The following is a 23,014-nucleotide window of genomic DNA, read 5'->3' as shown; positions in this document are numbered from 1 at the left end:
CAAGACTACTTATTCCCTGGATCCTCACATGGCAGCAGGGCCATGTGAGGGACGACTCTGGCATCCCTTTTATGAAGGTATTAGCCCTCTTTATTAGGGTTCCACCTTCAGGATCTAATCACTTCCCAAAGGCTCCACTTCCAAAGCACATCATATCTGGGATTAAGTTTCACCATAGGAATTTGTGGGGGTGGTGCAAGCTGGCTTCTATCCAGCATGCTCTTTGCTAAGGGAAGGAATGAGTAAAATGATGGGAGATTCAAATGGACCTCTATACAGGATGAATAGAATTCCTCTTTGTTAGCTGGACTTGGACAGCAGAGAAGATTGGAAAATGCTTTGGTAGGTATTACACTATCAAAGATAGTCTCAGTTCAATAGGACTTTAGATTAATTCAGACTCAGTACCCTCAGAAAAGAGGCATTAAACTCCACTAAGCTAATCTTAAACACCACCAGGAATACTTGTACCATTTCTCAATTTAAAAGGAGAGTCAGTGCCAGTAGCTCACACCTGTAATCCTAGCTACTCAAGTCTGATATCTGAGATCATGGTTCAAAGCTAGACTGAGCAGGAAAGTCCATGAGAATCTTGTACAATAAACTACCCCGAAAAACCCAGAAGGGGCGCTGTGGCTCAAGTAGTAGAACATTAGCCTTGAGCACAAAGAGGCTCAGGGACCAATTCAGGCTACAATTTTGAGTTAATCTTAACTTTTCCACTCACTCTCTTCATTAATTAAAAATAACACTAGCACATCCCACAGGTTTGTTGTGATTAGTGAGTGGATCATTTAACAAACCTCCATCATTCTTAGTTTTCACAATTGCATTGAATCTAGCTAATACCTAGGGTGTTATTTACTGTCATTATTTTCCATAAACCTTTCAAAAGAAAACTGGGGACCTTATCATAATTACCACTTACCATAAATAGCAAACATCACACATATAAATATTTATCTTGTGAATTTAGGGGAATCCCATTTCTTTTAACCTGTCCAAATAGCTTATTTCTGTTGTCCTGAAGGAATTATTAGTAACAGGTCTATCATTCACATTGGTGATCCAGTCTAGACAGTGATGGAGTCATCTAAAACTACCTGTGTGCCTCCAGGGGTGCACAAACTATCAGGAAAAGAGATTCACATGTAACACATGTCTCACAAGCACCTGGCACATGGGAAGTCCTCAGACCACAGCAATGATCTCAATTCCAGGACACAAGGTATTATGGATCATAATATCCTCTCATATAGTATTGAATAGCACGTTTCTGCCTTGAATCACAAAATTTTGAGTCACAAAATTTTGTTCTAAGTAAACAGTGTTCATGGGAACATACTAAACAACAACCCCCCCAAATGCCAAAAAGACCTCAGAGTTTAACCAAAGCAGATGAAAGAAAATATGAGCCCTTTAAAAGGTCAAAGAAAAAAATTAAGTATCTAGAATTCTATGCATTTGCTCTCTGAGGCTTTGTGAAATCTTCATTGGGGTGAAGTACCTTTCTCCTTATGTTGAATCGAAAGTGGTTTCAACTCTTCTGATGTGTTAGATGTGTTATTATCTAAATCAATTGGAATATTTCCTTTGTCTGTTTCTTAGTTGGTGCTGAAGCAAAGAAAGAAAGAGGATCCAGAAAGAAGGGACTTCCTCACTACCAACCTGCAGTTCTAAATGCTGTGCTGTCTACACACTGGAACAGTGGGTTTTTTAAACAAGTATCAGCACTTTGTGAAGTGGGTGGGGAGAAAAGAGCCTGCAAAATGCACTGCATTGTAAACGAGGATGTTAGACACAAGAGAACGTTTCATTGTTTTCTTTGGGGAAAATGAGTGAAACTTTAGCTGAAGTTGGTTCTAAGCAAAATTTGTGGGACAAAGAAGACAGATTTTATCCTGTACATTTTCATCTGTTCATTGTTAAATCTCACTTATCATATCGTCACAATAACACCAGTAATTTCATGTTGCTTTTTTTGGAAGTATTTAAATGGTAAAGGAGTATCTGAGCTCCAAACTGGTGGAGAAATTCAATATACCGCTAATAAAATGTTCCCAAACACGTCTTAGTCAAAACTGAAAAGCTGACTCCAAGATTGTATGGAAATGCACATGATCTAGAATTGCAAATGCAATTTTTAAGGTGAAAGAATGGAGTACTTGATTTTAAAAATTTACTATAAAGCCATCTAACCAACTAATGTAATAGTAGCAGAAAAATAGACTCTCAGAGAAAGGGCCAGAAAATCCAGACATAAGGCACATATATTATCATTTTATTTTATTAAGGTCTTCTTTTTTAATACAACATTTTAATTGATGAGAAAATTGTATATATTTCTGCTGTATAACATGATTTTCTGATAGTCATTTATAATGGTTCAATGAAGCTTATTGTGCTGATGAAAATTATAGCAAAAAATATATTCATCAGAAGAAGACGACAAACTATAGAATTGGAGGAAATACTTATAAATGATTCATCTAACAGAGGATTAAATTCCAAACTCTATGAGGAGTACAACAGCAAAAAAAAAATCAACCCAATAATCTGGTTTTAAAACCACAAATGACTTGAGACTTCGCACCATATATTTTTCAAAAGAGGATATACAAATGGCCAAGTATATGGCAAAATGTAAAGCTTTCTGGAAATGCAAATCAAACATAATGAGATATTATCTGGTTCCAGTTAGAATGGCTGTAATCAAAAAGAGAAAACAGTACAAATCCTGGTGAGGATGTGGACACAGGAAGGAACTTTTGCACACTGTGGGTATGAATATAAACTAGTAGAACCATTATGGAAAACAATATGAAAGTTACTCAAAAAAGAAAGGAAAAAATAGAAATAGAATTACCAAATGAAATAGCAATCCCACTATTGACTATACAGCCAAAGGAAGGAATTCAGAATATCAAATATAAACTTCCACTCCCACATTCAGTGAAGCACTGCTCACAATAGCTATAAACTAGAACAACTTGGCATTTGTAAGGTAAAAGATTAAATAAAACAACTCTTGACTCTTAACCAAAAAAAAAAACAGATGAAAAATTTTTACAGATCTTCTTCCTAAGTATAGAAATTAAGCCATATAACTTATAGATGAAATTATAAAAGAAAATCTTTATACTAATGGGAAAAAGTAGTTTTTCTCTAAGTTAAACACACACGCACATGCATACATACACACTATAAAACAGAAAGAAAAGACAAAGCTAAGCCATAAAAAATAAGAGTCTTCAATATGACTGGTCAATTAGCACATTAAAAGACATTCAACATCATTAGCCATTGAAGAAAGATTAATAAAAACCATAATGAGATAGCACTGCAAGTCCAGTAAATTGGTTAATAACAAGTATGCAACAACAGAAATTATGATACACTCTAGCTGAGAACAATGGTATGACAGCTTATGTTTTTCTTCCCTTGTGTTTTAACAGCAACAATTCGATGTACAGGGAGTGCTGATTTGACATGTTCATATATGCATACAATAGTCCTTGATTAGACTCACCCCTCCATCACTATGATATAATTGCTTTTTTTTCTTTTCTATAATTGCTTTTTAAAAACACTTGTTAAAAGTTAAACCTCTTGTATGTCAGAGCTATATGACTCTTAGAATTTTTTTTCTCTAGAGAAATAAAAGCATGTTACACAAAGACCTGAACCACCACATTGTTTAATAGATACAGGAATAAGTAAAATACTACCAGACCATACAAAAAGCCACAGACACACACAACAAGATGGAAACTCAATATCATTTGGTTGCATTAAAAAAAATCTAAGTAAGGGCTATACGTGTGGCTCAAGTAGTAGAGTGCCTACCTAGCAAGTATTAGGCCTGAGTTTAAACCCCAGTTACAACCTCCTCAAAAAATAGTTTAAAAAGAGCACATCATTTATGAATTCATTTACCCAACTTTTTTTTTTTTAAGTTCAAACCTATTTGGAAGGCAAACTATTAGTTTGGAAGTAGAGAGACTAGTCTACAATAGGGAATAAGGAATCACTGAGTCTGGTAAAAATGTTCCACATCTTAATTTTGGTGATAGTGGATGTTCAAATTTTCTAGAATTGAGTCAATTGAGAAGGCTCAAACCTTTAATCATAGCTAGTTAGCAGGCAGAGCTTGAGGGACTGAGTTCAAGGCTAACCCAGGCAAAAAGAAGTTCATGGAACTTCCTCTCAACCAATGTCTAGGCAAAGTGGTAAACACCACTGTCATCCTCAGTACAAGAGGAAGAATAAATAGGAGAGATCCTACCTAGAAAATAATGCAAAAAAGGCCAGAAGCATGTTGTAAGTGGAAGTCTGCCCAGTAAAGATGAGGTCCTGAGTTCAATCCCAAGTACCACCCAAACAATTATATTTAGTATTGTTCAATTTAAACAGATGTAGTTTACATAAATGTAGAACACAAAGGATATGTCAGTATGGTTGATTTAAAAGACTAGAAAAACAGATGATTATAAAAAGATATGAGATTTCTTATTCCTGTATTTATTTACTATATAACTTACATTCATCCATTTCCATGTGCATTTATTTGTTTTCTTTTTTCAATTACAAATAGAATTTCTGACCCAAGTATGAAGTTTATGTTACTCAAAATAAATAATGAGTGGTCTCTGTATTGGTGGAATTCACATTGTCATTAAGCATGTGAATATGTAGTATGTAATGCATTTACAACACGGTTCATCCCAACATAGGGAAGGACAAAGCATTGTATGAGCAAAGTTGAGGCAGAGATTTGTTCTCCCTGAATTGACAATACAGAAGAAGAGAAGTGAGGCTTACAAAACCAGAATCAGCAGAGGTCAAGTCGACAAATACGGGAGACTTTGAACAGGATCTGTAGGGTGAGCACTCCAGATTCAACATGGAGAATGGAAAAATGATATGGAGTTGTAAATGTACAGTTATGCCTTATTATTTGTGGGGTTTGATTCCAGATCTTGTTCCCTACAGATAGTTAGATGGATGGATGCTCATACTGATAGGTTATGTCTTTGCATATCATCTATGCACATCTTCCCCTGTCTGTGTTTACTCAATTATCTCTCAATTGCCTGTGATAGGCAGTACCATGTAAATGCTCAATAGGTTTTATACTACATTGTTCAGGGTCTGGTGACAGGGGAGAAAAAACACATCTGTTCATATGCAGTGCAGATAAAATCTATTTTGCAGTGGAGAGAGATTGAGACAAGATCTCACTATGTAGTCCAGGTTGACCTTGAACTTCTGATCTTCCTGCCTGGCTTCCTGAATGCTTGAGGACAAGCATGAATCACCACAGCCAGCAGATTACTTGAGAGCATCACAAAGGACAATAATTCTTTTAAATGTACACAACAATCTATTTCTGGTCAACAAAGGTTGCCTATGGTTATCCCTCTGTAACAATATCCCCTATAAATCAAGTGACCTGGCTCCTCTTTGCAGCTCTACTCTCCCATACACTATTGCACACTGGCTTAGAAATCTGGAGCTGACTGGATGAAAAGAGAATATCAGATTTTGTGCCATGTGAAAATACATATTTGCAGGGCTGGGAAGGTGGCTCAGTGGTAGAGTGCTTGCCTTGCATGCATGAGGCCCTGGGTTCAATTCCTCAGCACCACATAAGCAGAAAAAGCCGGAAGTGGCGCTGTGGCTCAAATGGTGGAGTGCCAGCTTTGAGCTGAAGAACTCAGGGATAGCACCCAGGTCCAGAGTTCAGGCCCACAACTGACAAAAAAAATATAAATAAAATATTTGCATAAAAGAGCTGCAACAAAAGCTTTGTTGAATCATCTGTGAGTAGAAAAGAAACAGCAACTCTATCTGACGTGCCCTGCTTCTGGCTTTATCTGAAGTGATTAAGGAAAATTAAAGGTTTATTTTTCAGAAAACAGTCAGATTTGCAAGACTTTTGTTTGTTTTGTTTTGTCAATCCATTCATGGTGCTTGAATTCAGGGCCTAAGCACTGTTCCTGAGCTCTTTTGCTCAAGGCTACTGCTCTACCACTTTGAGCCACAGTACTTCAGTTTTCTGGTGATTAATTGGAGATAAAAGTCTTGTAGTCTTTCCTCCCTAGGTTCACAGTGAACCAAGATCCTCAAATCCCTGCCTCCTGAGTAGTTAGGATTACAGGTGTGAACCACCAGCGCTCTGCTACAAAAATATTTATTCTAATGAAATTCCCAAATCAAATTCACATTTTGGTTAGCAAGTTAACTATTTTCTTTGTTTCATTAGAGGTGTTGATGCCAAATAATGCATAAAGCCTATTCTAGATCTTTGTTGGTGGTGGTGGTGATGGTTGTGGACTTATCAACCCAGGCTGGCTTTGGACCAAGATCCCCAGATCTCAGCCTCGTGAGTAGCTAGAATTGTAGCATGAGCCAATAGCACCCAGCTGTACTGTAGATCTTGACAGGTTGATATTGACTTTGATTTCATATTTCACAACTTTTTTCTACCCCAGTTTACAAGTATGAGAGGTGTGTGGATTTGGAAGTGTTGAAATGCATACAAACTTAAAAGGTCTTCCCCATTTTGAGCTAGAGTCATCTTGAAAGGAATCTTCAAGCTCAGTGTAGTAAGTTTGAAAATAACAGTTTAAATTTTGTTCTTCATAATATATAATAAACTATGACTTTGTACTCTAGTGTAGTTGCTGGATAGTTCAAGTTTGTCATTTGGTAGCTAGTTATTTGGCAGTTATCAGAAAATCTGACTTTAAATTGTATAGGAAAACATAGACAAGTCCTAAAGTACAAAAATTCTAGTTGATATACATGGAAACTAGCCACTATACTTACAGAAAATGATGTACCTTTTATTTTACTTTTTAATGTTTACTTAATTCTTAGAGATTTACAATATTTACTTTTTGATAGTTACTTTATTTCTATAAGACATATGAATGCAAGTCACACAATTGTTGGGTTTGTTATCATCGTAATTTTATATAGACACACACATATACATATAGAAACAGATAGGAAAGCCTAATGTGCTCATAAATAACTATGTATGTGTCCTTCCAGTCATAGAGTAAATAGACAACCACTGGTATAAAATGTAACAAGTTGAATGGAGTAAATTGAATTTATGTGTAACGAACATCTTTTGATTCCTTTTAATCTTTTACCAAACTTTTTACCAAGAGTTAGCTCTTACTAGAAACTATAATGACTATTAAGAGAGGATATCCAATCTGTTAGTTTATAAAAATGTATAATTTGATTGAAAGCACAGACCATATGCATGACAAGTAAACAATACATATACTTCACATAATATGAGCCTGAGAAGATGAGAAGAAAGAAATAGTACACAGAGATCAGTACACTATGAAGTTATACACATTTCCTCGGTTCACTCTTAAGACACAGGAAATACTTTCTTAAAAAAAATCCTACATCATAAGTCTTAGTAATGTTGGCATCCTAGCAATTCTGATATGGGTAGTGAGGTTTCATTTAGGTTTTGGATAAGTTATGGCTTCTAGTAACCATAAAGTTTAACACAGGAAAGGGAGTCTTTTAAAGACGTGTTGAGGATGATTGCAACACTAGATACTTCTCCATAGTTTTCATGATCTAGAGAGCAAGCTTTTCACCAGGGAGAGCGTTTGGAGATTCTATTTTATTGACAGGTCCCTTTGGCAAAATGTAGTCAATGATTGGCAAATAAAAACTCATGCTGAGGATGGGGTGGGGAAATGCATATGCATATACCACATGTGTGTGATTAATAACTATATTGTGAATTTTAAATCAGTGCTATCAAAAAAGATAAAATTCATATGCTACTTTTTAAACTGAAACTGCACTCACAGCTCCTTCTAGCTCTCTTTCTTCCCATTGTGTATCAGGATCTGTGCTGGTAGTCTGGAGGGGGGGGGGAAGGGTAAGCTGCCTATCATTTGGGGTCATGGATTTTGTCATATGGAGCCAGAGCTGTTCTGAGAATGAAGGGACAGTGTTGATCTAACTGGCTCCCTGGTTGTTCTCTAGCTGGGATTATTGCTCCTCCCGGGAAAGCCTCATGACACATGGCTTGACTGATTTACCAGAAGCAGTCACTGCTTAATGTGGAGATGGTTGGGTTCCGTTTCACTGTGCTGCTGTGCTTGCAGAAATTTGGCTAGTGAGTTAGAGTAGAAGTCAACTGGGAGGAGTAATCAATGCTTCTTGAGAGTCGCCCTCACACGTGACCCAAGAGACCACTAGAAAAGCACCTGTGTATTCTCTTTAACTCCCTCCTCAGATATCATGTATGGGGACAGTCTTCGAAGTCTGACTTCTGTGTCTCCTAAGTGCACAGGTAGTAACCTCAGTATTTCTTGATTCCTACCAGAAAATTCCACTTGGATAGGCGCATCTGAATTCAACCTGAATATATGTACAATTAAATCCTCCCTGAAAAAAAAAGAAAAACCAAGCCATTTTCCTGACTTTTATCTTCCTGTGAGATTCTGATCTGGACTTACAACCACTGGGAAATCAGTCCTCAAAATAACACGAGACAGAAGAAAAGGAAATAATTGGGGAGGAGTCTGAGGTAATACTGTCAATACGAAATTTATAGTATAAGAATTTTCTCTGGGCTGGGAAGGTGGCTCAGTGGTAGAGCGCTTGCCTTGCATGCTCAAGGCCCTGGGTTCGATTCCTCAGTACCACATAAGCAAAAAGAAAAAAGCCGGAAGTGGCGCTGTGGCTCAAGTGGTAGAGTGCTAGCCTTGAGCTGAAGAGCTGAGGGACAGCGCCCAGGCCGAGTTCAGGCCCCACTACCGGACCCCAAAAAAAAAAAAAAAAAGAATTTTCTCTGCCTAGTAGATAACATGTTCATACTAGACAACACTCCAGATTTAGATATTAATTTAAGGCAATTTAAAACACCGTCTTTGGTGTGTGTTTTTTTTTCAAATTTCTGCATTATCTGCACTGGTGATAAAGTAAAATGATGACAGACTCACACAAATGTGAGCATGAAGGAATAACTGCCCCTGGATGCTAGTGGCTCCTGCCTGGCAATGCTACTCTGGAGGATGATGGTTAGGTTCCAAGCCAATCAGACCATCAAATGCAAACAAGTCTTTCAGATGGCTTCAGTGAGTTATAAGACACGATTTCATCCTATCACAGGAATCCTGAAATAAGTGGATCACAGTCCTAATGCATTTCTGAGCAGGAAGCAAGACACCATCTCAACCATAACCAGTGCAAATATGGGCTGGAGTTATCTCATGGTAGACTACCTGCCTAGCAAGTGCAAGGCACTGAGTTCAAATCCCAGGACAAAAAAATTGCTAAAATTTCCCAATAGTACTTTGCAGTAAAACATCCCAAGACTAAATATTTATGTTATAAATGTCTTGTCAAGCATTGCATGATAGAGACAAAAATATCGATTATAGTTTATTAACATTAATAATTTTGACCAACAAAACTTCTTTAATTAGTCAGTCCTGCTAATTACTTCACATAATCTTTGCTCAAAAAGCAGACATCCATACAGATGGTTCTAATTCACTGCACACAAGATATTAAGAGAATTGAGTCAGGAGTCCTAGATGACAAGACAAGAGTTGGACTTGCCTGATACCTGTGGCAATGATGCACATGCACCCCCAGATCTCCCCCACAATCAACATCTTTTCCTCATTTATCTTCCAATACCACTGATTTCTAAGAGGCCCATGAGGCTGCTTTATTCCTCAAGCAGCAAGCAGTCCCTTGTGTCTTCATGTGTTGCATGAGATCTATATCAGATTGAGAAGAAAGCCAAATTGCCTGCTGTCTCTAGCCTCAATTATTTCAGTATTCTAGGACTTCGTTTTGCCAAACGACTACCTCCACCCTCAAGAGGGAAAGCATGTAACCAAGGTACGGTGTTTCATCCCTTGTAGCCCCAGCGCTTGAGTGGCCCAGGCAGAAAGGATCTCAAATCTGAGGATGGCCTAGGCTCCACAAGGAGACCCGGTGCATAATACTATCTATAGCCACCATTGCACTTAGCTGCCGTATGTGGCGCAGATTCAATGTTAGGTCTCAACCTCCTGCTCAGAGCTGCCATTCTGGTCCAAGAATTAGCTGGAGCATGCCCAATCCTTCACAGGAGGACTATTGCACACCATTTCTACCCAGCTCAGCTTGGGTAGAGAATGTGCGGTGCACAGGCTCCCCAGGGTTTCAGTGCCCTGTTTTTTCAGGCCCTAACAAAGTGTTTCCCACCATTCATTCAGAAAAGGTTCAAACCTCTGTCATAGTGGACCTGAAGCTACTACCTCTGTTCTTGGGCGTGTTTCCTGTCACCGATGAGTCTGCGTTTCTCTTTCTCTCCCAGTCTTCTCCCTTCTAGCAATGGTTATTTATTGCCTATCAGCCTATCTCGACCTTCCAAAACTCAAAGGAGCCTGCATGTCTTTCTTCGGTACAGAAAGGACCCAGATCTTAGACACATCAATCTCTGCTTAGTTTGCCATATTGGATAATTTTCATTCCTTTGTAATATGCAGCCTTATCTCAAAAAACAAATTTGAGTTATTCTCCCCACCACACAGAAAAAGCAATACCAACAACAAAAATAATACATTAATTAAATAAGTTAATTTCTAAATGGGCCACACTGCCACAGCAATATAAGAGTATCTGAATGTTGGATTCTAAATGGGTCATGCAGCTGCTGAGATCAAAGGGGTGTGTGTGTGTGTGTGTGTGTGTGTGTGTGTGTGAGAGAGAGAGAGAGAGCGAGAGAGAGAGAGACAGACAGACAGAGAGACAGAGACAGAGACAGAGAGACAGAAAGACAGAGAGAGGGAGGGAAGCTAACAAAACTAAATTTCAGGGATAGAGTTTAGGCCTTATGTCTAGGAAAGTACTAGAAGAGGATCATGATGTGCAATGACCATATAAAATGAAGGTAATTGAAATGAACTCCAAGATATGGAAACAAGAGGTTTTTTGTTGCTGCTGTTGTTGCTTTTAATGTACTGTGTGAAATTATTTCTTTTTTCATTCATTTTTCTTTTTCCTTTGGTTTATCCCTGTTGTCACTGTTTTTGATTTTGGTACATTGTGGCTTGTATATACATTTATCTGATTTGGGGAAATAACAAAATGATGACACAAAGGACAAAGGGTGAACCAATGCAACTGTGATACTTACAAGACAGTATGTTGGATATGAATTTTATAGCTTGGAGGGGGGAGTTTGGGAGGGAAGGAAAGTGGGAGAAAAATGTGAGAGGGGGTACCAATGTTCAAAAAGAAATGTACTCATTACCTTTCTTGTATAACTGTAACCCCTCTGTACATCACCTTTACAATAAAATAAAATTTAAAAATTAATTAATTAATTAAAAAAAGAATTTACTCTAGGTAAAGGAAGCTGGGCTGAAGAACAAGACTCATCACCAAGACTGAGGGTCAAAGGACATTAGGGGTTTGGTTTGTGTTAAGATGATGATTCTGCATCCAAGGGAAGGAAAATGTATTATATATTTTTTTTGGGGGGGGGATCAGTTGCGGGGCTTGAACTCTGGGCTTGGCACTGTCCCTCAGCTCTTCAGCTCAAGGCAAGCATTCTACTGCTTGAGCCACAGCACCACTTCTGGTTTTCTAGTGGTTTATTGGGTCTCAGCCTCTTTAGTAGCTAGGATTATAGGTGTGAGCCACCGGCGCCTGGCTTGTGTTATATTTTTGCATCTGAGTGTGGAACAAAACCAACATGATTGGAGAAAAAGGTTTTAGCCATAGTGCTTAGGAAATTCTGTTATAGAAATAAAACACAGAGAAGATGACAACATTTTCCTACAGCAGAAGTGAAGATAAGCTCCATCTCCAACAAGGGTCAGTAATACGCAGTGGGCAGTCAGTGGCTATATGAGGATAGCAGTAGCCAGGCACAGGCAGTAAAGTACATTGGCTGCTAGTGCACCATTATGAAGAAGCTCCAAATAATGGTTGGCCAACTCTGAGTTGTAAAGATATGGTCTTCTGCTTTTAGCCCAGGCCAGCCTTGGACAGCAATCCTCCTATATCCACTTTCTAAGTAGCCAGGATCACACGCATATGCCACCATACCCAGTTTGTTTTTGAAATAGGGTCTTGTTAACTCTTATCCTGGCTAGGCTGGGACTGTGATTTCTACTTTTCATGTAGCTGGGATTACAGATATATTCCCCTGCCCACCCCCCAACCTGGCCCTGATGAGATCATTTTTACAGCTTTAAATATCTGTAATATAGACATTAAACAAACTTTTATTTTTTTAATTTCCACCATTATATTCTACCTTAATATTCACTTAATGCTAAATTGACCCTCTAAACTCTCTCTCTATCTCTCTCTCCTCTCTCTCCTCTCTCTCTCCTCTCTCTGTCTCTCTCCTCTCTCTGTCTCTGTCTCATTTCTCTCTCTCTCTCTCTCTCTCTCTCTCTCTCTCTCTCTCTCTAGGTCATGAGGTATACACTCTGGGCCTGGGCACTGTCCCACAGCTGTTCAGTTCTGGGCTAGGTCCCTGCCACTTGAGCCACAGCACCAGTTTTGACTTTTTTTTCTTCTGCTTATGTGGTGCTGAGGAATGGAACCCAGGGCCTCATGCATGTGAGGCAAGCACTCTACTACTGAGCCAACTTCCCAGCCCTAATCCTTCTCTCTTGTGTGCATGTATGTATATGTGTGTGGTATGTATGCATATGTACATGTGTATTCATGTATGTATATGTAATGTAAATGAAACACATGTTTTGTATGTCTGTGTGCATATGTATATGTTTATTATGGGTGTATATGTGCATGTGTCTTTTCTTACATATACTTCTTGGGAAGTTCCTAAGGACAAGGCCCAGATCTTCATATCCAGCTCAGCAATCTTTGTTTATGTGAAAGTTCCTCCCTGCTCTGTTCACCTACCATTACAGTTTTGCCTGAACTGAACGTCTTTTGCTTCTTTTCTCTACCAGGAGAAATTTCAAAACTCAGGAAAGCTAATTGCCACATGCACACAGCTACAGGAAGTTTGAAAAGGAAAAAGATTAGAAAAAGAATCTAACTTGTATCAAGTCATAAACTCCCTTTTCATCATGTTTCTGTTTTCAAATTCTCCTCCATAATGTCCATAGGCAGAAAGTCTGGAGGAATATACAATAGTGACTTCAATAAGTTTGGGTTTTTTGTTTTGTTTTGTTTTTTGCTCTTTCTCGTGTTTCTTTTATCTACAGTTCATTCTCTAAGCAGTATTTTAAGAATATTCTCAAGTACATAATTCAGCGTCAACCAAATGAATAAAGCCAGAGCTAACTGAATAGTTTCCTATTTCATTGTTTCTATCGCAATGTTGTTAAACTATTATGAGACCTGTTTCCTTTCTTGTAGTTGTGAGAATTAAACCCAAGGTCTCCTACTTGCTAGGCAAGCATTCTACTACCTGAGCTATACTCACAACCCATTTGATCTTATTTTGTTTTTCAAGATAGTGCCTTTCTATCTTTGGCGCTGCTGGATTAAACTCTAGATCCCCTGCCTCTGCCTTCTGAGTAGCTGGGATTACAGGCCTGTACTACCACATCTTGCACAATAGACAATTCATTTCAGTGCCAATTGCTTAACATGACCATCTTTATGATCTTTTCTTAGGCATGAGCTTCCATGCCAAAAATCACCCACTGGTATTTATACATTCAAGATGTATGTAAAATCCTCACATTCTTACCATTCTATCATTTAAGTAGACCAATCCCCTTCAAAGAAAAAGAAAAGGAAAGGAAAGATATAACACAAATGAAACTGTTCCCAGATCTCACAAAAGAAAAACATTTCATAGGCATGCATGGTTCTAGAATAAGAGAACTTTCATTCAAGTTTCATTTACTAAATTGTAAAGTATTTGTTCTGCAAACTGAAACATACAGAAGCTAACTCTGCTTGTTCCTGGTAAGCTTTCCCTAACTAGGCATATGACTGTAGTTCTAGTGGACTAAGCTCTAGTTTTCTCATGGAAAACTGATAAAACTGAACTCTGGTGTTCTCATCTGCAACATGGATACAGATACACATACATCCTGTCTTTAGAGAGCTCTTATGAGACTTCAAATAATCCACATAAAACTGGAACAGTTCCATGTGCTGCTGAGAAAAATGTGTATTCTGATGCTGCTGGGTGAAATGTTCGGTAGATGTCTGTTAAGTCTAGTTGATCTATGCAGCTGTTTAGATCTGCGGTTTCTCTGTTGAGTTTTTGCCGAGTTGATCTATCTAGTGGGGAGAGTGATGTGTTAAAATCCCCAACAATTAATGTATTTGGATCTATATGGGATTTGAGGAAAAGTAGTGTTTCTTTGATAAATTTGGGTGCTCCATTGTTTGGCGAATAGATATTTAGAATTGTAATATCCTCCTGAAGGAGAGATCCTTTAATTAGTATGTAGCGACCTTCTTTATCTCTTCTCACGAATTTTAATTTGAAGTCTATTTTATCTGATATTAGGATTGCAACTCCCGCCTGTTTATGGGGGCCGTTTGTTTGGTAGATTTTGTTCCAGCCTTTAACATTGAAAATGTGTTTGTTTTTACGGGCAAGATGTGACTCCTGCAGGCAGCAGATAGAAGGGTCTTGTTTTTTAATCCAACTAGACAGTCTATGTCGCTTAATTGGAGAGTTCAGTCCTTTAACGTTAAGAGATAGGACTGAGAGGTATTTGGGAGAAACAACATTAAGATATCACCTCACTCCAGTTAGAATGGCAAAAATCAAGAACTCTAACAACAACAGATGCTGGAGGGGATGTGGACAGAAAGGAACCTTACTTCATTGTTGGTGGGAATGTAAACTTGTTCAACCACTTTGGAAAGCAGTATGGAGGTTCCTCAAAAGACTTCACATAGAACTCCTCTATGACCCAGCAATCCCACTTTTGGGCATTTACCCAAATGTTTACAAACAAGACCACACTAAAGCTACCAGCACAACTATGTTTATTGCAGCATTATTTACCATAGCTAAGATATGGAACCAACCCAGATGCCCCTCAGTAGATGAATGGATCAAGAAAATGTGGTATATATATACACAATGGAATTCTATGCCTCCATCAGAAAGAATGACATTTCCCCATTTGTTAGGAAATGGAAAGGCTTGGAAAAAATTATATTAAGTGAAGTAAGCCAGGCCCAAAGAAACATAGGTCCCATGGTTTCCCTTATTTGCAATATCTAGTATATGTATGAGTCAAGCGGAAAAGGTCAGATAATGTGATGTTAGGAAAACGAACCCTTAAATATGTATTTTAATGTTTTTTTTCTTTCATGCATGTGTTTCTAATGCATTTATAAGATTATCTCTTTGTTGCTTTGTATGTCCCTCCCCCACAGTATAACCCTTGCTTTCACTATATTTGATGTCAGTATATAACTTGTGGAGGAGATGGGGACAAACAAGTCGTTTAAGGATTCAGGTGGACCTGTTGCAACAATGAGAAGTACAAAATGTCATGTCAAAACCAGCTTTACAATGTCGGTGTGGGGGGGGGGGGGGGGGGGTATGATTGGGTGTGGGGGAGGGGGGAGGCTGGGAAGGGAGGTGAAGGGTAAACAAAGGAGGAGGCTGCAATGCTTGGTAAGAAATGTATGCATTATCCTGCCCATGTAATTTTAACCCCTCTGTACAGTATGTTCTCAAATAAAATTAAATTAAATTAAAAAAAAAACTGAAACAGTGATTAGACAGGAGTTTATTTTTTCAGTTGCTGTTTATATCACATTACATTTATATTACATTGCATACATATATGTATGCAAATAATAGCAAATTCTGTTACTATAAAACCAAAATAGATGGGTGTTGGTAGATCACATCTATAATTCTATAATTGAAGTGGAGCTGGAAAATAATGATTCTCTCATCTCCAGCAAAAAGATGGATGTGGATGTATGATTTAAGCAGTAGAGCTCCAGACTTGAGTGAGAAAGCTAAATGAGAGAGTGAGCCTCTGAGCCTAAGCCCCAGTATGAGTACAATAACAACAAAAACTATTACTATTACTACTACTATTACTACTATTACTACTACTATTACTACTATTGAAAGTATCTAATAAATGAAAATGCAAATATCAACTACACATTTTATTCAACAGATTGAAATGTGAAGAACAAAGTCTAAGTCAGCATGAGTCTAAAAACCTGAAATAATTCTCTAGGACTGAAGCATTTTAAGTTTCATGGCTTAGAACATATGGATATACTTTAACTGCTAATAATATACTGGCCTAAATAAGATCAAGCTGTAATACATGTATTTTAATGTTTTTTTTCTTTCATGCATGTGTTTCTAATGCATTTATAAGATTATCTCTTTGTTGCTTTGTATGTCCCTCCCCCACAGTATAACCCCTGCTTTCACTATATTTGATGTCAGTATATAACTTGTGGAGGAGATGGGGTACCAAGTGAGAAAATACTGAGACTCATGTTCTAACCCCCCTACGCCCCTCCACACACACTCTCTACTGTATATCTGGGCCACTCCAAGCTAAGATTCTACAACAGATTTGAACAGTAACTCAGTCCTCTCTGTTACAAATGTTAATTGCAATTCATATTCTCATTTGAGGAAATTTACAGTAGGACTGTGGATAACTCAATGAACTTTCCATTTTCCATCTGAACGTGTTGGTGACATTTAGGAGAAAAACCATTCAACTCCCAAGTTTCTTACTGATGTGAATGATAAATAGCTCAATAAAAAAATTAATGCTCCTATTGGACCTCCTAACTACTTTTTTTAAGACAACAAGTCAAAATATTGTAAAACAAAACTGCAACTTTCTCTGATTATTCATTGCAATGCCTTTCACGAATGACAATGGAGCAAGTGGCATTATGAGTTAGCCTGCTAACGGTCCATTATCAAGTGCTGAGAATCTGTGAGGACTCACCCTTCCTCCTGTGGGGGTAACCTAAGTGCTTTCCTCACTTCCATCAGCTCTGATAAGGTGCACCGAATTACCTTTCCAGCCACAGTTGTGTCACCTGAATGCAATTAACACCTTATTAAGTGTAAAGGCATTACTACAGGTAATAAATTAGTCATGGCTCAGTACCTTGCAACATTTCTTTAGTACAGTATTGAAGCACTCACTGTAGGCTGTAGAAATGCTGAAGACAGAAATTCTTTACAGCAATACAATTACAGAGATAATTTTATATTTGCCTTAGTTATGTTGATTGCACAAGCTCTCCCAGGGAGGAAGGTAATAAATTAAAGTTGTCTCTTTTTTAATGGCTTATAAAAGTTGTTTTAGGTTCAAAATTTGGTGCCAGAAAGCTGACAGTATATTTCGGGAAACATTTCATGAAATTTGAGTCATTAAATCATTCATTTATTAATTGTTTCCACTTTCTTCCCTACACTGGAAAAATGTAAATATAAAAACTTAAATATAAAAATTTTAATTTAAAAGTTACAAGATGAATCAGAGGCATATTTTAATTCTTAGATGATACATAATTAATTTAAATTATTTTACAACCAGTTTATATATGGAAAAGCTTGCCAATCTCCAAATAGCCCTCCTACATTTGTGCCTGCTAAGTTAAAATGCAAACATAAACAATGTGTTGTATCACTAAGAATGGAGAGATAAAAATATTCATTTTTTTAAAAAAGACATTGATAGATAAGTTAATATCCCAATTTAAGTTAATATCCATTTCTATGTGTTTCTGGGTTTATTCCTCTTTTCTTAAGAAGGCAAAACTAACTAGAGATAAGCAGGCACAGAATTTGTAATTTGTTACCACATCAGTTCTTCCAAGAGAACTGGAGAAGCTCTTATAGGTTCAGATGACAGAAGATACTTGATTTCCCCGCTAAATATCTGCTTGCACTCTATTACTAAAAGAAAAAAAAAAAGTTCACAGATTAGAATGACCAGGGTAGAAAACAATTGAGAAGGTATTTGCAAATAAGAATCACTTTAGGATTTGCCTGACATATTTTTTTAAGGTAAGTGATGGTATTTTTCTTTCTCTTTCCTCCTCAGGAAAAAAAAAAGTCCTAATATTAAGTGCGGCATAAATAGCTAATTGAGTGGAATGGTCAGAAGATTACATAAGCCACATCTCAAGGTAGGAAGCTCTGGGAAGGAACGGAGTCCCATGGTTGATCATCCTCCTTGGTGCATTTCTAAATGAATTGCTTTCACATGCAGCTACAAACCAACCCCACATGCACATGATCCACTAGAAGTTTGAGATCACACTTGTCCCTTTCTTTGTGCTAAATTCTAAAGTGATTAAATGACTTGCTGAAGGCCAGATGGTGAGACCTTAGATCTCAGGATGCTTTAAATGGAGCATTTATCGCTTGATTACAGGGCATGGGGTGAGACAGAACAGGAACCTTCCAAAGAACCTCTGGCATTTTGTTCCTTGTTTCTATGACCAGTACTTGATAAATTAGAGTGTTCTCTTATATTCATGTAGGCTGTCATACATATGGTACCAAGGTGTTTTTTTTGTAATCTATAGTAGAGTATAACATAACATGCCTTCCTTGTACTGTGATATTTTATTCTATGAAGATTTCAGAATATCCTTCACCATCAATTTCTGTAGGAGTAAGCCACTAGATTATGCATAAAGTTCTTTTTGTAATTTTAGATTAAATCTGAAAATTCATTCTAACCTTGACTATTCAATACTGTGTAAGAGGCTGTGTGCTGGTACCTCATGCCTTTAATCCTAGCTACTCAAGGAAGCTAAGATCTGAGGATCATGGTTCAAAGCCAGTCTGGGCAAGAAAGTCAGTGAGTCTCTTATCTCTAGTTAAGTATTACAAATCGGGAAGTGGAATTGTGGTCGAAGTGGTAGAATGCTAGTCTTGAGCAGAAAAAAAAAAGCAAAGGGTCAGTGTCCAGGCCCTGGGTTCCTGCCCCAGTGCTGACATAAAAAAATAAAAATAAATAAGCAAAAATTCTGTGTATGAATTGTCTACTCTTGTTCAAAATATAAATCCCCCATAAGATAGAGAACATTGAATAAACCTAGGTAAAGAAGGGAGCAGATCACCAATTAAGTGAAAAATAATATCCTGATAAAAAATATCTTACAACAGATTGCACAAATTTTACAATGCTTAAGTTTTCACTACAGTATTATTTCTGTACAATGACAAAACAATGATGGTTAAATATTGTTTTGATTTTTAAAAATAAACTTTTGGCTACAGTTAGTGTAGAATTAGGGTAAGAGAAAAATAGGCTTAAAACTAGTGTTTAATTATTACTTTGTAATATTCACCATTCTACAGAATGTCTAGACATTCTACAGAATGTCTAGCTAAAAAGGAATTAGGTATTTATTAATATTTAAATTATTATGATATAACTATGTAACTATTACATAATTATAACTACAATTATAAGACCTAAAGTGCCTTTATTTACATAGATACTTATACCTATTTTAACACTGTCCTTGATAATAGCCTGATATTTGATAAAGATAGACAATAATAAGCACTAAAACTATTTTTCTTTAATATTAAAGATACGATGCCTATTATACTGCCAAATTCCAAAATTACAGAAGAAAAGCATATATGGACTATGGTTAAGGCTATTGTTTTGCACAGTGATTTAAAAAAACTTATCATTTGATTAACTGCACTTCTGTAAATTTATATTACAGAAATCAGGTTACTTCAAACAATTATGAAAAGTTTTTTTTAATTATAGCACAATCTAAGTGAAAAAAACAATATTTGTGCAACCCAGAGAATTATTATCAAGCATTGTTTTTCTAGCCTCCCTAAATGAATATCTATTACAGTCATTTCATTTTTCTTTCCTTTCTTTTCTTTTCTTTTCTTTTCTTTGTCGGTCGTGAGGCTTGAACTCTGGGCCTGTGCTCTGTCCCTCAGCTCTTCAGCTCAATGTGAGCACTCTACCACTTGAGCCATAGGGCCACTTCCAGGTCTCTGAGTGGTTTATTGGAGATAAGAGTCTCACAGAGTTTCTTGCCTGGGCTGGCTTTGAACCGAAATCCTCCTCAGCCTCCTGAATAGCTAGGATTACAGGCATGAACCAATAGCACCCAGCTTGTAGTTTCATTTTTCTATACGCAGACTTTACATGTGTAAAAACCTCCTACGGCAAAGTTTAAGCTGAAGAGTTCAAGGTAACCACAACACTAGTTTTCCATTGCTAGAAGCTACAGTATGAAATCTTGTTTTTTTTTTGTTTTGTTTTTTTTTTTTGGTGCTGATATTGGGGCATGAACTATGTGCCTCAATCTGTCACTTGGCTTTTTTATTCAAGATTGACACCCTACCACCTGAGCCACACCTCCAGTTCCTTTGTGACATCTACTCTTAAATATAAACTGCCTTGTGACCATCACCACTAGCAGAGTATATGCAAATGATACCTTACGACTTCCATGGTGGGGCTAGGAAGGTGGGTCAGTGGTAGAGCTTGCCTTGCATGCCTGAGGCCCTGGGTTTGATTCCCCAGCACCACATAAGCAAAAAGAAAAAAAAAGCCAGAAGTGGCACTGTGGCTCAAGTGGTACTGCACTAGCCCAGGCCCAGAGTTCAGGCCCCATGACCGGACCCCCCCACCCAAAAAAAAGACTTCCATGGTTATAATAAAAAAAACGCTTTTGGGGTTTTATTGTTGTTGGTTATTTATTGCTTATTTATTTATTTAGAGCAAAGATCTTTGAACTCTGACAATGCAAGTGTTTGCAGGTCAAGGCTACCCATCAGGAGGCTCTGCTGTACCATCCAGTTAAGGTAGCCAAAATATTCATGAGCAACCACCAGACAGGTGAATAAACAAGCCAGAGATGAACCTGTTCCTTAGCTAGCCATTTAATTCTCTTTGAGGCTGAAGCCACCTTCACTGGGCCCTTTTGCACCTCAAGTATTGGAATGCTATGTTTGCAGCTTAGATAATTAATTTTGATAGCTCACTGAGTGAGTGTAGTTCAATAGTAGAATCCATTTTTGGTGGTATGCACAAAGCACTGGGTTTAATCCCCAGCACCAAAAATGATAGATAGATAGATAGATAGATAGATAGATAGATAGATAGATAGATAGATAGATAGAATATATATTTGGAATATATATTCCTCCTCCAGAAAGAAGTAATTGTTTCCCACTAAAAGAAAAGAAATAATAATTTTTTTAATTCGATAAGGTAATCAACTATTCAGATACCCAAGAACACAAAATAAAGTATTTAAAATTTATTGCAATAATAATAACTATGTTTAAAAATGCATCAAAATATCTTGCTTTACATGACCAGAATTAATGTCAAATTTTCTGACAACACCCTGAGTGCGTAGTGAGTTCCTTCTGTCAGAAGGAAACTCCACACTTCATGATTGAAGAACTTGACTTAAGCCTCAGCTCTTCTAACAAGAACTTCCAAAGTGGGAGAAAAGGGCATTGCTGCATTTTTTTTACTTTGGGAACATGTACAACAGTATTTAATTAGTTGCTACAATCAAGTAAGATATAAATGTTCTTGCGAAGTCAATTTTCAGAAAGAAAACAAATCCTCGTGGGATGGGGGCAGGGAATGTTCAGTGGATTTTGAACTCAGGGGCTTCACTTGTTAGTATTCTACCATGGATTTAGCCATTCCTCCAAACAAAGTATTTTTTCAGACAGAGTTTTGCTTCCCACCTGGGTTCACCCACCTGTCCTTCCTATGGCAATGCCTTTTAATATTCTGATCCAGTCCCAGTATATTTTACTTGTCCCTTTAGGCTAGTGATTGTTGTCCTATCTCTATATAAGTGTCAGGCAAAGTATATGAGACTAATTAGTACTTGCCATATAGACATTGTAAGCTAAAACACAGATTAAATCATTCATCCAGAGTGGTATGTCTACTAAAGTGGAGGTTCAGAGTGCTAAGATATAATACACACACACACACACACACACACACACACACACACACACACACACCAGTCTGGTATTGGGTAGTCCCAGTGCCAGAGGGGAAGGTCCATGTTAGTTTCTTGAGTTACTATATAAATGGATGCCTGAACAGCACAAAAAGTATATCAGAATGAGACAGACAGTAAGATACCCCATTTCCAGGCAGAGAAAAAAGTTCAGAGAAGAGAATGACATGAAAAGAACTCCAAGCACTTCAGTTTGTAGGAGTTAAGACTATGAGGTGGAGAGTGGCAGTAGATGAAAATGAACAGGGCAGCAGGGCCAGAATACAATCTAACATATCCATCATCCTATACTGAGGTTTTATACTATGACTTTGGAGTATTTTAATTAAGGGAGTGTCATGATTAGACTATTTTCTATACAAGTCTATTTGGACTAGGGCAAAAAGTTCAATGAAAAGGTAGTTTGCATAGGCTAGTAGTGGGTTTAATCCTAGCTACTCAGAAGTCTGGGAGCTAGAAGAGAATGGTTCAAAACCAAGGAAGAAAAGTCCTTGAGACTACATCTCTGAAAAATAAACAGCAAAAGCAGGCTAGAGTACAGGCTCAAATAATACCATGCCAGTAGGTAAGCAAGCTGAGCTAGTGCAAGGCCAGAGTTAAAAAAAATAAATGAAATAAAAGACATGCAGTATACTAATGCAACAGAAAAGAGAAGAAAAGAAAAAAGATGTTTTATGCTGTTCTGGGGAAAATACAATTGTGCTTTGAAATAAATGTGTGTCAAAGGAAACAGAGGAAAAGTGAGAAGATGTGAGTACCATCCATGAGACTTAATATTGTTTTGGTGCTGCTGCAGAAAAAAAAATTAAGACTTATAAATGCACCAAGATGTCTGGCTTGAAGAACTAAAAGTTTGAAATAAGAGATGCAATTAAACATGTTTGAATGGGATAGAGTTAAGACACACACAATGACTAAACATGTTTGTTTATGCAGTTGTTTGAAGGACATACCAGCAGGGATGTGAAAGAGATTCCTGGGCCTGACACTCAGGCAACACTTCATTCTA

The sequence above is a fragment of the Dipodomys spectabilis genome, unplaced genomic scaffold (genome assembly GCF_019054845.1).
Source record: "Dipodomys spectabilis isolate Male_0828 unplaced genomic scaffold, ASM1905484v1 ptg000051l, whole genome shotgun sequence".
Taxonomy (NCBI): Eukaryota; Metazoa; Chordata; class Mammalia; order Rodentia; family Heteromyidae; genus Dipodomys; species Dipodomys spectabilis.
This window is presented reverse-complemented; position numbering follows the sequence as displayed.